Here is a 16,543-nt window from a genome sequence, read left to right on the forward strand (position 1 = left end):
TGAAGGCTGACACTTTAGCATGGTTTGGAAATCCTTCTAAAAATTATCTGACTTTCTCTTAGAATTAACAAGTAATTTAAAGTTTTAAGAACTGCAGAACTGATCACATGAATTACCATAATTTAGTCAAGATTTTTTTTGAATATCCACCTTTTGACAAACACTGTACATATATGTACCAGGCTGTAGAGATGAATAAAATCATCCTTAGTCTCAAATAACTGAAAGAAAAATCCCCCAATATTAGTGAATACTGAGGAATTAAGGATGATGCTATGAGAAAATTTTTATAATGTGAAACTTATTAAGTTAAATAAAATATTTTGCTTTTGAGATTAGAATGCCTTGTTTTTGTTCTAATGATACTGATGATAGATAGTGGTTGTATTTTGCAGAAGTTTTATGGGAGCAAAATAAAAACTTGGTAATGTGATATAAATTTGGTCCCCCAAGGCGATTTTTATTGTGATTTCTATTGGTGTTGTTAATGAGAGAAATTTCTGTGAGCTATTAGAAAAGAAAATGTGGATATCGATATCTAATCAAAAAGAAGGACAAAATAATGGATAATTAGAGAATATATATAACCAGTAAATTAAAAATATACTCACATGCTAAGGAAGCACAGTGGTGGAAGTTTTGCTCATCATAAAGCTTTAACAGTGAGTAGAAGTTATCTTGGTGTCTTGGGTGTGGGAAGATATGCTAACAACCAGTGATAGATCCGTTGTAAAATTTGGAACTGTTTCTTTGGTATTCAATTTCACTTAAGACCTGTGCTTCTGGACAGGATGGAGTAATAGGAACTGGATTTACTCTCCTGGCTTAAACTGCTAAAAGTAAAAATATATATATATTAAACAATAATTTTAGACATTGAACAACAAACAGCACAAGACAACGGTTGTATAAAGCTGTTAATTATAATGAAAACCCATAAAAACCAGTGGCATAATGTTTTATGTAATACAGTTAAATGTTGGTGTTTGAACAAGTCCCTGGTCACCTGTAAAAAATAAAGGTGGATTCTCTTTTCATATTTATTAACAAAATGAATTTCATAGGGATACAGTATTTAAATATGTTAAAATACTACAGTTACTAGAAGAAAACATTTTTGTTTTATTTAATAAAAGTTAATTTTAAAATTTTTTTTATATTTTTATGTGTTGCATTTATTGCTTTAAGATTATACAAATATGTTTTGATATAATTTAATACATGCAGCATCAAGTAGAGTATTCAATACACAGAGTATTCAATGGGTATAGCCTTAGTAGTGGGACCAAATTAGCCCTAGACTAAATTGTTTCAGTTGCAGCCTAATAAGGCTTACAAGGAAGCCTCCAAATGATCAAACTATTTCTTAACTACCTCTTTGAGCAAAGTTACAAATATTTAAAAAAATACAAAAACGCCCTGCAACCAGTAAAGTAAAATTCACAATATCTGACATGCAATCTAGAATTACCAGGGATGCAAAGACAAAGGAAAATATAACCCATAACAAGGAGAAAAATTAATTAATGAAAAGACACTGAAAAATGGTACAATCAGTAAACAAAGACATTCAAACAGTTATTATAACTAATTTTCATAGGTTCAAAAAGGTTAAAGGAAAGCATCAACATCTTAAATAGACATATAGAGGATATAAAAATAACCCAAATTGAGTTCCTAGAGATGAAAAATATAGTTTCTGAGATGAAAAATAAACTGGATGGGATTAAAAGAGATGAGGCAATGCAGAAGCAAAGATTGACCTCCCTGCAAAAGCAAAATTCTGTTATTATAATCTGTCCCACTGAGTAGTCCAAATATAAAGTCTGAAATGAAAAATGCCAGCTTGGTCACCTTTTTTCATTTCGAATTTGCTTTACCCTTGCTTTACCCTTTCAAAAATAATTAAAGTATAAAATTATGAAAATTGTATTCAATGGTATTAATATTAAGCATCTATCCATCTTATGGATTGCCCTGCATAATGCAAATATCTAAAATCTAAATATTATGTGTATATATACATATATGTATATATACATATATGTATATATATCTCACTAGCAGAATGAAAAGAAGATGTGAAAATACAACACAAGTTGTGGAGGAATATAGTAAAGGAAAGTAAAATAGTATTTTTTTTAGATATAGTTGCTCTACGCAGTGGAAAAATGATATATGGATTAGCATATTTTATTTTCTGAGAAGCATGAATCAATTTAAAAGGCGAATGGGCAGATGAATTTAAAGAATGAGTAATTTGAATACATTATCATTCTTCAATTTTTCTGTTACTGACAACATCCCCTTTAAGATTTTCAAAATGCTGAAAGGTGGGATTCCAAGATTTTTAGTTGCTATGGAAGCAATTATTAGCAAATCCTTTCTTCTAATCTCATTACAGAAAATACTGCTCTTTGTGCCCAGAGAACTCCCATTAGAACAGATAGCTAGTGGGAAGCAGCCACATAGCACAGGGAGATCAGCTGGGTGCTTTGTGACCACCTAGAGGGGTGGGATAGGGAGGGTGGGAGGGAGGGAGACGCAAGAGGGAAGTGATATGGGAACGTGTATATGTATAACTGATTCACTTTGTTATAAAGCAGAAACTAACACACTATTGTAAAGCAATTATACTCCAATAAAGATGTTAAGAAAAAAAAAAAAGGAACTGCATTTCGGAGCAGCTCAGAACATAGGGTGTAGCAGTCTGGAGCTATCCCACATTTCCTGTGTCTTATTAAATATTGTGTATATGTGCTATGTATTTATATCTCCATCTAAATATACATCTATATCTCCTAAAATACTGTCTCACATATAATGAAGGCACAGTTTCCAGATAGTTGTTCTGGTAGTCATTAGACAAAATATAGTCTCATTTATTTAAAAAATGTGAAATGAGAGAAATGTACGAAAAACTTGATCCATCTTCTGACTGAATTTGTAGTATTAGTACCTTCAGAAGAGGAAATAATTAATTTATTGTAAATTATTTTATTCCTCATTTATTAGAGAGGAAATTTATAAACTGAATCTGTTAGGGCTTAAAGGGTTTTTTTCCAGAAGATAATATCTGTGGTTCTCACCTTACACTGAGCAGTATATCACTAGTGAACAATCTGACAAATATGTACACTATTAAGTTATTTTATTTTAACCTGGCTTTTTAATACTATCATCTGATATACATCATATTAATTGACACTGCAATTTCTTCCTTGATTTGTATATTTTTTTCTACAAACACTTTGCATTCCATCTTCCACGTATCTGATTTACTCATCCATGTGATGGTCTTCATCTTCAGACATCTTGCTGTCTGAGCTGTTCAACCCTGTGACAGTAAAAGCACACTCACTAGGGACTAGGAGTTTGAGAAGGACTTAGAAAATTGTTTGACACCTGAAAAAAATGGCTCCAGGGTATGAAAAAAAAAATCTGCAAAATTGAGATCAAAACTTGTGTAATTAATTTTTTCAACTAATATTACTACAACAGCAATGTTACTCAGCTTTCATATAGTTATCTATAAATTATATTGGATATGTGACTTGGGCACATATTAATGCATTTGATAACATTTAGGGTAAAGCTTCTAAAAGGGCAATTGCCTAGGACTGAGGAAGGTTTAAAAATGGCCCTGCACAGAATGAACTAGAAGTGACTTGAATGGGAGGCTGAGGCAGAGATGCTGGACCCAGAGAGTTACAGAGCAGGCGTACATTGGAGAGAGCTTTCCTATATAGGAGAGCCAAGAATTTGTTACTTATTGAGCGGGGAGCATGAAGGTAGGGGACCCTATAATGAGAATCCTAGGATTGCTTCTAGATTTCTAACTTGGATAAGTGACAGGACGGTACTCTTTGGTGAATACTAAAGGAACAGCAACAGCAGCAAAAGTCTAAGAATGGAACTTTAACATATCACAATGCCACCTTTAAAGTAAATTTGGCATTCTTCTCCTTTTTGAATGAATGAAAATGCATTAATTAAAGACATACACGTTCACACACCTGCTAATATCTGCTCTTCTGCAATCATGTGTTTTCTGTATAGTGTCTAAATATCTATTCCAGTTAAAGTAGTGCTTAAACACTGCAATATGCCTCTTTTCAGCCAAAAAGAAAAACTGTCTATGACTGTTTCAACATATTTTAAATATATGTATAATCATTGCCAACTTATCTGCTTTGCAGATACTAGTTTCCTATACAATATTTAATATCTCTCTTTATTGAAAATGGCATTGCTCAGTATTATGATTGTTTTTCATTTTTATTATATGTCTGACTGTTAGAATTATTGATTAATCTCTTTATTAATGGAATGATCTCAACACAATGTTAAATACTCTTCTTCTCTACCATTATTGTATGTTATTTTAAAGATTTTCCATACAGTTACTTTAAATGGGATTTTCAGATTTTTCAGGCTTTTTGAAGTCAGTAGGATAGGCTCCAGTGAGTAAAAGAAATGCTGAAGAACAACAATATGAATTAAACAAATTTAAGTAGTTAAGAAAGCACTAATCTAGTCATTGAGAAATATATACTAATAGTTACATAGTATGTATATATAAATCAATAGTTTCAAAATGAGATAATCTACTGAACAAAATATCTTAAAATGTGAATGAAAAGATGTTGTCAAATCGCTATATGATTAAAGTACAAAAATTTGTATAAGCTTGGAATATAAATAATAAGTGCATTTTTGTCTGGGAGACAAGTTGTTATCTGGGAAACCTCAAGACATTTTGTAGATTATCGAAATCACTTTACTATCAATCTTGAGCATTTCTCCTATCAACTCTATAATTAGTATTGGAAATTAGCATGCTGACTCTATTTCACTATCAGGAACATTGAAGAAACTATTTCAAGTGCTAAACATTGGTTTTAACAAATAAAAAACAATTCATCTGAAGAAAATGCTACAATGAGCTGAGGAATTAAAAGATCTCAAAGTAGAGAAATTTCACTGACTGCAGTATACACAACTTGAAGGTAGAGTTTCTGTTTTTCCTGTTTGCCCTCCAAATTTTGGAACAGTGTTATATGCACAGTGCAGGGTAATAAGCAAATATTTAACAAATGAAAAGTACTGAATTCATTACCTTGTGGTACAAATTAGGATTTCTTTTGTACTGTAACTAGAAGATTTTAATTTCAGCATTATGAATTATTAATGTCTTTATCTGATTCCCAGTTCTGTGTCAACCAAACTTATTTGAGTGATAATTAGAGGACTTCATGTTTATCCTATCTTCTAGGATTTCACTTTTGCATATCTGTTAGTTCATAATTTTGACATTTTTATAGCACAACCAAAGACTATAAAAACACATGGAGCAAGCACTTGCCGAATAACTAAATAAAACAGGTTTCAGATATGAAACTAGAGCCATGCTTGGTTATACTTCTAAATGCTTCATCTAAAGAGAGACCTGCAACACTGCTGCATGAATTAATCACCTAGGGTGACTTTTAAGCCTACCAACAGCTGGCCCCTCTATCATATCTGATTTTATTCAATAGTCTAAATAATAATTTTTTGATCAAGAACTTTATTTTACTGGTTGTAAAAGTGCGCGCATGAACGCGCACACAATCCCCAGGGCTTTTAAAAATGGTGGGACAGAATTAATCATAACTATTGAGTTTAAATGTCATTTATCAACTTACTAAAGTGCAAGCATGCAGGGAAAATAAGCTAAAGACAAGACTTTTGTTTTTCAATTTATTTTTAAAAAGTCTTGTAGAAATCTTTATGAAATTAACACAAAACGGTAGTACCAAAAATCTTTTTGCTTTGTTTATTCCCTAGTCTGTGGCAATGTAAACAGTGGAAGTTAACCCGGAATTTAAGTTAAGGAAAGCTATATTGTATTAAGTTTAGCCAAACATTGTCTAACTTGCCATCATATTTTTTCAAATAAATAAAATTTCTATTCTCTTCCCTCTCTCCTCATCTCAAGGTATGTCAACTCTAACCCCGCCCCCCCATACACACACCTTGTTGCCTCTGGCATTATCTCCTCTACTAGACACGCTTTTGTACTTATTGCTACATAACAGTTCAACAATAAAATGTGATAAATGCAGGCAAAGTTGTTTCAAGAAGGAAGGTAAATGTCCTTACACATTTTCAACATAGAAACAGAATTTTTCAAAAGTGAGTTACAAAACAGCAAAATTAAAAAAAAATAGTTATAAAGTTTGCAGATAATGTTGTCATCCCTCTTAAAAGAACAGGGATAAGGCACAGAAGAAATGTAGTGTTGAGGACAATGAAAATCAGCAGTTATTGCAATCTATTTATGCTGCATTCAATGGATTTAGAAGACAGAGGCTTGAGTTCTGTCGTTATTACTTGTTTGCCATTTGATGGTGGGCAAAATATTTAATTTCATTGCGTTTCTGTTTCTATGCCTCTAAAATTTGGATTCCCAGGCTAAGAAAATATTTCAAATCTTTTCTAGGTCTAAAAGTCACACACCTTAGTGTACCCTTTATAAAGGCCACATTTTCACAAAAGATAGCATTCTTGTAAAACACCTTTATAGAAAGAAAAAGCTATATTTAGAAGGTCCACTCAGTGTCCAGGGTTTTCTGAAGTCGTACTGCTGTTTATAACCAGGTGTAGGCCAGTAGGACAACACATTTGCTTTAATAACTGTCCAGATTTCTTGGAGTTAAAGATAAGTTTTCCATTATTCTAAGTGTTGACCTAAGAAATTATTGAAAGAATTGTTCTAATTTACTTATTGAATTGCCCAGTTCTCACATGGCCTGACATGAAAGGTGATTTAAAAGATTGCATTTAAGTTTGGACATATAGCCTTCATCCTGCTGTTTCATCACAGACCTCTTACAGGATAAACACGTGCAACCATTTTGAGTTTCTGAATGGGAGTGCTCCTTATAGTATTTTCCCCTTATAAATTTCTTGCCAACTTACTCCAATTTGAATGCAGGTAGAAATTTATAAATTTCTCCAAGAACTTATTTTTATTTTTATGAATCTTACTGATTTTGTTTTAATACCGAGGACTTTATCAAGTTCATAGACATTTGATAGAATAAAAAGCAAAAGCATAATTAGGAAAAATCCAAAAACCTCAAATAGAAAATAAGATGCTAGGTTGTTAGTAACAGAAATTAGCACAAATAGACTGAAAAACTGACCACCGTTGTAAACTGAGCTTTTAACTATGGGAGTCGCCAGGAAAAGGAGGGTTACCTGACTCAGGGCTCTTCTCCTCTTTCTTTGCCTTCTTTTAACAATCTCGAAAATTAAAGAAAGATTGAAATGACAATAAAAATAATTTATTTCCCAAACCATTTGAGGGTAGTTGCCAACACAATGCAATGTCTCCCCCAAATCCTCTAGTATTTCCTACAAACATATATCCAAATATAATCATGAAAATCAGGAAATTAACACTGACACATGACCACAGAGCTACTAATCCTCAGACCCCTTTCAAGTTTTGTCAATTATCCCCATCATGTCCTTCATAATAAAAGGATCAGCCCAGTGTCACATGTTGCATTTAGCTGTCCTGTCTCTTTAGTTTTTTAATCTGGAAAATTTTCTCAGGCTTCCCTTGAATTTCATGAACTAGAAAATTTTAAAGAATATGGATCAGTTACTTTGTAGGATTTAGCTGTTTGTATTTGTCTCATGATTATTCAGGATATGTGTAGTTGGCAGGAATAACACAGTGGTGAAGCTCTGTTCTTCTCACTGCTTCCTATCAAACAATTTCGGCAAACTTTTAACTTGTAACCTTACTGGAATATTATTTTACTCATTTGATTAAGGTGTATCACCCAGTCTTCTCCATTGTAAAGTTATTTTTTTCTCCATTATTAATAATTTTTGTGGTAAGGCACTTTGTAATTATGTAAATATCCTGTTCCTCATCAAACATAATTTATTCAATTTAATTATTTAAATCAGTATGAACTCATAGACTCCTATTTTATTCAATTGACTATAATATGTTTCTACCATTATTAATTTTGAGGCTTAGATTGTTCAAGATTTGTCCAGTGGAAACCCCTTCAGTTTGGCTTCTATATCCTTTGATGTTTCCCAATTATTCTGTGATATCTCCCTTCTTTTTTTTTTTAAACATCTTTATTGGAGTATAATTGCTTTACAATGGGGTGTTAGTTTCTGCTTTATAACAAAGTGAATCAGCTATACATATACATACATCCTCATATCTCCTCCCTCTTGCATCTCCTTCCCTCCCACCCTCCTTACCCCACCCCTCTAGGTGGTCGGTCACAAAGCACCAAGCTGATCTCCCTGTGCTATGCAGCTGCTTCCCACTAGCTATCTATTTTACGTTTGGTAGGGTATATAGGTCCATGCCTCTCTCTCGCTTTGTCACAGCTTACCCTTCCCCCTCCCCATATCCTCAAGGCCATTCTCTAGTAGGTCTGTGTCTTTATTCCTGTTTTACCCCTCGGTTCTTCATGACATTTTTTTTTTTTTAGATTCCATATATATGTGTTAGCATACGCTATTTGTCTTTCTCTTTCTGATGTCACTCTGTATGACAGACTCTAGGTCCATCCACCTCACTACAAATAACTCAATTTCATTTCTTTTTATGGCTGATCCCTTACTTCTTGAAACAATAATATGTTCTAGAGTCATCTTCTATTTTCCCTATAGTGGTTCTAGAATCAGCCATTTCTCCAAAGAGCTTTAATTCCTTCAGTTGGAGAGCTGTATTTAGAAACCAAGATCTGGACACTAGGTGTATTCATTGCTCTTGGGAAGTAGTGGTCCCAGGTATTCTCAATAGGCAGGGCTAGGGGATTTATGTACATATATACATACACACATATGAAAACATATATTCATAACCACTTACATATATTCACAAACACATTCATAAACATATGCATACATATTGTCTATGTTTATTCTTATAATGTCTCTATATTGAAAATACATCCTCCATTCCCTTTCAACACCCTTTCATTCCAGTTTTTGCCCTTTTCATATTTTAACTCCCTCCACAGATATTAAAATAACACTGATTACCATATTGTTAATATCCTTACTTATTTGATCAATCTTCCTGTATTTAAGTAAATTCTTGTAGCTGCCACTTTCCCATCCACACATTTTCTCCACCTGGCACGGGTTATGACTATCTGTACAGAGTGGTTGCCAAGGCCACTTCCTCATGTGGATGCCCTTTCACACGAATCAGACTTCAGCAGTCAACTCCAGGCTCCCTTATGCAGACATCCTCTCCCCTTTCTCAGACTCTGAGACCCAATGCCAAGTCATGTGGCTCCTTGAATGCCCACCTCCCCCATGCTGACAAAGGGTTATTTTACCTCACTTTATGGACTAATTTGTTCAAGAAGGGAAGGGATCACAACACTAAAAAGCAGTTATACTCCAATAAAGATATAAAAAAAAGGAGGGAAGGGACAAGGAAGGGGATGAAGGGAGGTGGACAGGGATGAACAGGTATCTTTTTTTTCTAAACAATATTTGAAGAGGTCCTTCATTTAGAAGTTACAAAGACATTATGAAGTATCAGCTGAAGAACTGAAACAACGACATATATTTACACATCTATATCCCTACATCTATGACACACAATGTACACCTAATTTTATAGCAACCAAAATATAATTTAACAAAACTTATGATGCTTAGCCATACACTTTAATACTCAGCAACTTAAAAAAATATGCAGTGCCATTTGGCTGTTAACTATCAGTCCATTTATATGAATGGATTTGTAAAACTTCTAGCCAAGAGTGCTTGGGATAGCGTCTCTACTGGTCCTACTGGATCCTCTTCTTCTTTTGTCACTCTTTTCAGTCATTTGTTGATTCTCCATTGTATCTCATTGGTGACTTGCATGACCTTTGCTAATCATATCTGGGCAAATACCCCAGCTTGGTGTCTCTCAAAGGGCTGACTGAAAACCATCTGCAACAGAATCAACTGTGGTACTAGATAAAATTCAGGTCCACAGGCCCTGTTCTGATTTCCTGCTCAGAAGCTCTTTAGAGAGTAATGAGTATTTGGAAAATACCTTAGCTAATTCTCACACATTAACACTGAAACCATGGTGTAGTTTGCATGTCTACAATTCCTCAAAGTTCACAGTTTAAAACACATAGGTCTCACCAACTACAGTTATTTTATTTTAGCTTCATCAATTCACATTTGTTATTTAACCAACTTGGAAATTGCCAGATGTGTGAATAGCCGCCAAAGTAAAATGTATCTATCTTCTGCAAAAATGTCTTCTACCAAATGTCTCTACAAAATGAAACGTAAATACCTTCTAAGATCTTGCTTGGAGGAATCTTACAGATTTTTAAAATCTTCCAGGTTTTAGGGAACACCAAGTGCAAAGGCCCTGATGTTGGGAAAGCCACTGCAGAAAGAAAATCTGGATGTGTGTGTGAGAGAATAGTAGTAGTAAACGAGCTTGGAGAGTAGGGCAGAAGAAATACTGAATAAAGCATGTAGGACAGGTAAAAAGTTTAATTTTTATTCTAAAGTTATGGGAACAGGTTTTGGGAAATAATGTGATATGATTCATGTTTTTTTTGTGATTATTCTGGCTATTGTATTGGTTATAGACTATAAGGATTGGGGCAAGAGGGGAAGAAGCAAGGAGGTTGTGGAAGAGGCTGCCTATTGCATTAGATGAGGCAAGCAATGATGGCTTGGAGTAAGTAAAGATGGCAAGAGTAAGGTGAGAGGTAGGTGGATTCAGGATGTATTTTCAAGTTAGACTGGCAAGAATTTCTGATGGACTGGACATAGGAATTGTGGGAAAGTGAGAGTTTAAGGATGAATCTAACATTTTTGGCCTGAGCAACTGGATGAGTTATGGAGCCAGGAAAAACTGGAGTGCAATGGATGGATCAAAGCAAAATATTTAGTTTTATTTGCTAAGTTTGAAATGTCTATTATGCATAGATTGGAGATATTTAGTGGGAAATTGGAATTAGGAGTCTGGAGGTTAGGTGAGTGGTTAGGGCTAGAAGTATGAATTGGGGAGTCATAAGTCATCTTCCCATTAAAGTAATGGGACTAGATTAAAACTCATGAGTAGTTAAGGTAGATGGAGAGTGAAGGGGGCCAGGAATGAGCCTTAGGGCATTCTAACAGACTTTGAGGGATGGGAGGCATCACCAAGGGAGACTTCCAAGGAATGCTGAGTGAGGAGGGGAGAAATCTAGGAGAGGATGGTGTCCTGGTAGCCAGTGAAACAAAATATTCATTCTGGAAATTATGAAGTTCATTTTCCAAAGTTTCTTGAATTGATGATCATTTGAAACTTGGTATTTTAAAAAGAGCTTTAGCAAACAGAAAAGAGAATAATTTTCTACCATGAGTGATTGATTGCAGTAGCATGGGGAATGGAAAAGTTGTGAAAAGGGAATCAAGAATTTATGTAAAAGACAATTTTAAACAAAAGTCTTCATTTAAAAAACAAGTACACAATATTTAGACATTATATTTTGTCTTTGTGTCAACAGCAGCTACAGCATGCTGTAAGTGAAAGATGAAGGATTACAGTTGAATATCAAATCAGGGAAAAAGGTGAAATAGTTGAATTCTTTGTAGATTTTTAATAGATTTCAAACCTCTATTGGTTTTGAATAATGTCATATTTCAAACATAATTTTCTAAATAATCATAACAATTTTAGAATCAGAATAAAACTTATACAAGCCTTATTTAAATGCACATATAGTTCATTTTTATGGGTAAAACTAGGACTCTAGTCTTCTGATTACCAGTACTATTTCTTATTGCAACACACTGTTTAAATGTATAGATGATTGAAAAAAAGAGCATACCAGTGATCTCTTAAATGGTTTACAAAATATTAAGTAATTAAAATTAGGGGAAATAAAGCTCATGAGGATTAAATTACAGGAAGAGTTTAAAGGGGGCAAAGAAGTAGGAGATGTATTTCCACATGGATAAATATGATATTTTAGGAGAAAATGACCAAAACTGCATTTATAAGGTCATGATACTAGCTAAATGAAATAAAGACAACCATCATGTGAATAACATATAATTTTGATGGTGAATTTTGAATATGGAGACTGATACAGATTAACATCTGATTATAATAAAAACCAGATAGGCAGGGTAACAAGGTCTTCTTCATCCAATCACAGCTTATCAGGAATAAGGGAACCTCTTGTGCCATTTTAGGACAATGAACTTGCTACAAAGTGAACACTTGACACAAGAAATAGCTTAGAAACATAAATATGATTCAAGAAATTCATGGATGGTGAAAGCTATGTTGGATTATTTCAAAAAGTTAGGGATGACTAGGTTAAGTAACTTCTCTTTTTAATAACAGAATAACTGTCACATGAAAGATCTCACTATGCCATTGACAAAGATAAAATCCCGGGACACCATGGCTTCACAGTCTAATAGTCTAGAGATACAATGTCCAGTATAGTGTCCATTAGTCACAAGTGGCTATTAAATACTTGAAATGTGGGCAAGTTTGACTTAGGAACTTAAATTTTAATTTTATTGAACTTACATTTAAAAATTTAAAAACATATGTGACTAATGGCTATAGTTTTTGACAGCACTAAGAACATTTCCATTATCATGGAAAGTTCTATTGACCAGAGCTGACCCATAACATTTTTATTTAATTTTACATTTATTCCTCTTTGCTAAGAAAATCCTCTCTCTTACTAAAAAACAATATTAGCAAGATGGCTAGATATAAGCTCAAGATGCAAAAGTCTATTGGATTTCTATAATCCAGGAACAAAGAGAGAGCTTAAAAATTATTTAAAATGGAAAAAAAAAACTACCTAGGAATAAATCTAAATAAAAATGTGCAAGACATTTATGGAGAAAATAAAACCTTATTGAAAGATATTAAAGAAGTCTTAAATAAATGGAGAGGTACATCTTGTTTATGGAGAGAAAAGACTCATCATAATGATGTAAATTTTCCCCAACTTAATTTATATAGTCAATACAATTACAATAAAAATACTTAATAGAGGTTTTACAGGATTGCCAATTCTGAAATTTATGTGAATGGTCAAGAACAGCTCAGACACACCTAAAAAATCCATTCATTCCAAAATGGTCCTGGAAAACTTAATTATTCATAAGAAAACAAAGAAATTGGATAATACAGACAAGTCGATTGTAAGTGAATTAATGGCTTGAATATAAAACAAAGATACACTAGAACTTTCAGAAGAAAATATACTATATCTGGGTAGCATTAAACTAGGGAAGGACATTTTAAGTAGAACAAAAAGACACTAAGCTAAAAGATAAATTTGATTTCATTAAAATTGAGAGCCGCTATTTATCACAAGACAACATTGAAAAAGTGAGAAGGCATGAAGTAACTTATTTGTGTCATATATAGCTGACCAAGGATTATTTGCTTGTATTTAAAAAACAATAGAAATAAGTAAGAAAAAGATAAACAGTAGAAAAATGGACAAAAGATATTCTCTGGACTTTCATAGAATAGGAAACATAGGCAACTATTAAACAAATGAAAGGATTCTCAACCTATCAGTAATTAGGGAAATACAAATTAAAATTGTTATGGACTGAATTGTGTTCCCTAAAATTCGTATGTTGATGCCCCATCTCCCAATGTGGCTGTTTGGAGACAGGGACTTTAAAAACATAATTATGGTTAAATGAGGTCATAATGGTGGGGCCCTAACTGATATGACTGGTGTCCTTGTAAGAAGAGGAAGAGATACGAGGGATGTATACACACAGAGAAAAGGCCATGTGAGGACATAGCAAGAAAGCAGTGGTCACCTGCAAGTCAAGGAAAGAGGCCTCAGGAGGACCCAAAACTGCCAACATCTTGATCCTGGACTTCCAGCCTCCAGAACTGTGAGAAGATAAATCTCGTTTTTTAACCCACTGAATCTGAGGTATTTTGCTAGGACAACCTGAGCAGACTAATACAAGGAACAAAAGACTAGAATGGCCATTCTAACTGGTGAAGCTATAGAGCAAAAGGGATGAAAATTGATTCCATAACTTTGGAAAACATTTTGACGTTATTTTTTAAAGTTGAATATTTGAATTCCCTACAACTCAGCAATTCTACTCTTAGTATGTCTACTCTTTTACTTATGTTAAATCTTGCACATGTCTACCAGGAAACATTAAAATAAATGTTCATGGAAGTACTGTCCGTAATAGGCCCAAAACAACCCAAATATCATTAATAGAATAATAAAGACATTTTCTTGTATTTATACAATAAAATATTATACAGTAGTACAAATGAATGAACACTAGTTAAAGTAAAGTGGGTGAACCTTAGAAATATAATGTTGAGTAAAAAAAGCAAGCACAGAAGACTAAAGTATGATATCAATTTTATAAATCTCAATAATAAGCAAAATCAGATAAAAATTATGTGGATGTTGAACATAAAGCCAAGATCAGAGTGATTTCTTGGGTGAAAGCAGGAAGGTGGGATCAGGGTAGAGAACAGAGAGAAGACTCAGCAGTTTTGATTCTAGTTCTTAGTTTCGGTGGTGTGTTTCAGGAGTTTTTATTATTTATCATAACTTACATACAATTAAATATATTCTTTTGTATATTATCTAATAATATTTTAAAAATCAAAATCCATTGTATACCAAAGATAACCCTTAGACATTAATTATAGAGAGTCCACTTTGAAACAACATACATAGTTACTCATAAATCTTCTGTAGTTGAAAGCTTTTAGCTATGAAATTCTTCCCCCTTCATATGAGGACTTTATGTTCCATAATGAAGGAAAATTGTTCCTACTTTGGGACAATTTGCCTTCTTTATTTAAGTGATACTAGTCCTTTGGCTGCCTAGAAATTTTAAAAACAACCGATAACTACATCTACTGCCTGCAAGAGAATAAAGGAAAAGGAGCATAGGAGGCAATGTCATACATTATTGATAAACACATACAAAGACAATATTGGTACAGAGCTATTTCTCCATATAGCAACTCTGAATTTTATTAATAAATACATATATGTATATATATCAAACATTAATAAAAGAATAAAATTATCCAATATGAGTACATTTGCTCTTTTTTTGCAATTAGTTCCAGGATTCTATTTTAGATTATTACTTCATATCTGCGAGAGTTGGGTGTGTGTTTGTGTGTTTGGTTTTGTGGAAGTTGCATTGTGCTAAATTTTACATTTCTTTCTTGAATTAAATGGCTTTTGTTATCCCTTGGGAATACTGAAGATAGCAACAGCAGATTACTACCTACCGGTGGAAAAGTATAAACAGCAATTTTAGCTGCTAGTGATTCTGAAATTGCCCTTAACTTTGCCTTTCTAAAAATGCTCCAAGAATTACGTTTTGCAAATCCACAGATTTACTATCCATATTCAAGTCATTTACGTGGACAAAGAATGTAGCCTGCGGTATCAGTAACAAAGGATGTTACAGCCATCAAGCCATCAGCACCCTGAGGGGATTCAGGATGGAGAAAACAGGATACTGGCCCTAGATAATTAAAGTGCATATCAAGGGAAAGATTTCCATGAGACCAGATTCCTGCATCTCACCATATATAGGAAAGTGCTAAATTTATTAACTTAACTTAGTTTCTTTAATTAACAGTAATCTTTTGATGTTCCAACTACCTGGGGTTTTTTTTGCAACAACCCCTAAATATCCTGTGCCCTCCCTTACCTTTTCAGAAGGGTCCCTCAGAGCTATCTGAGAGGCTGTCTCCTGATTTAAGTCCTAAGTATGTCCTCCAAATAAAACATAATTCTCAACTTTCCGGTTGTGCATTTTTTTTTCAGTCAACATTTAATTGTATGGCTCACGTAGGTACTATGCCTAGATGTAATGGGATGAGATGTAAATTATTAAAACTAGATAAATTCTGTCAGCTCTACCACTAGCTGAGATCCAGGCTTTCATCTCTGGATACTTCTGTCATAGACCTTGGCAGATATGGGGTCTGTGTTGGTCTTAAAATTATTCTTAGAATTGTGGGGACTCATTCATTCTTTCAACAAAATTTTATTGATTATATTCTATGTGTCACTTACAGTTCTGGGTCTTGGAATATAGAAGTCAACACACGAAAATACAAGGATAAAACACATTTTCTACCATATTAACTTTCTTCATTCATTAATTCATCCCTAAGTCATTCAACACGCATCTTCTTATTGAATACTGATGAGGGGTCAAATGCCATGCTAAACACTGAGTAGATAACTGCAAATGAGATGGATAGGCCCTGATTTTGATGTCACTACTATCTTTTGTCCTGCCATATAATGGGACAGCTTCATTATTCCCTTTACCCTAAGTTTTTATCACAAATTGCTAATGAAAATAAAACTGTTAGTGGAGTTTCAACATGCATAGGTAAATGAGAACAGAGAACTCCCCTTTTGCATGCCCCATTCTCCTCCTTCTAACTCCCTATGTGAACTCACTTTGTGCCAAGACCAAGAAGATGTGCCCCAATAAG

The 16,543-nt window shown here is 33.6% G+C and overlaps 1 protein-coding gene across 1 annotated transcript in view; it reads right to left on the reverse strand.

Annotated features, from left to right (window-relative positions):
- LOC309799254 (uncharacterized protein) overlaps positions 1-16,543 on the reverse strand; it is a gene marked incomplete at its 5' end in the record, with an annotated part of 59,460 nt that overhangs the window by 6,179 nt on the left and 36,738 nt on the right. Inside the window, one exon of the mRNA XM_082612228.1 lies at positions 612-833. The remainder of the gene's footprint in view (positions 1-611; positions 834-16,543) is intronic.

The sequence above is a fragment of the Mesoplodon mirus genome, assembly GCF_964341445.2.
Source record: "Mesoplodon mirus genome assembly, chromosome: 3".
NCBI lineage: Eukaryota > Metazoa > Chordata > Mammalia > Artiodactyla > Ziphiidae > Mesoplodon > Mesoplodon mirus.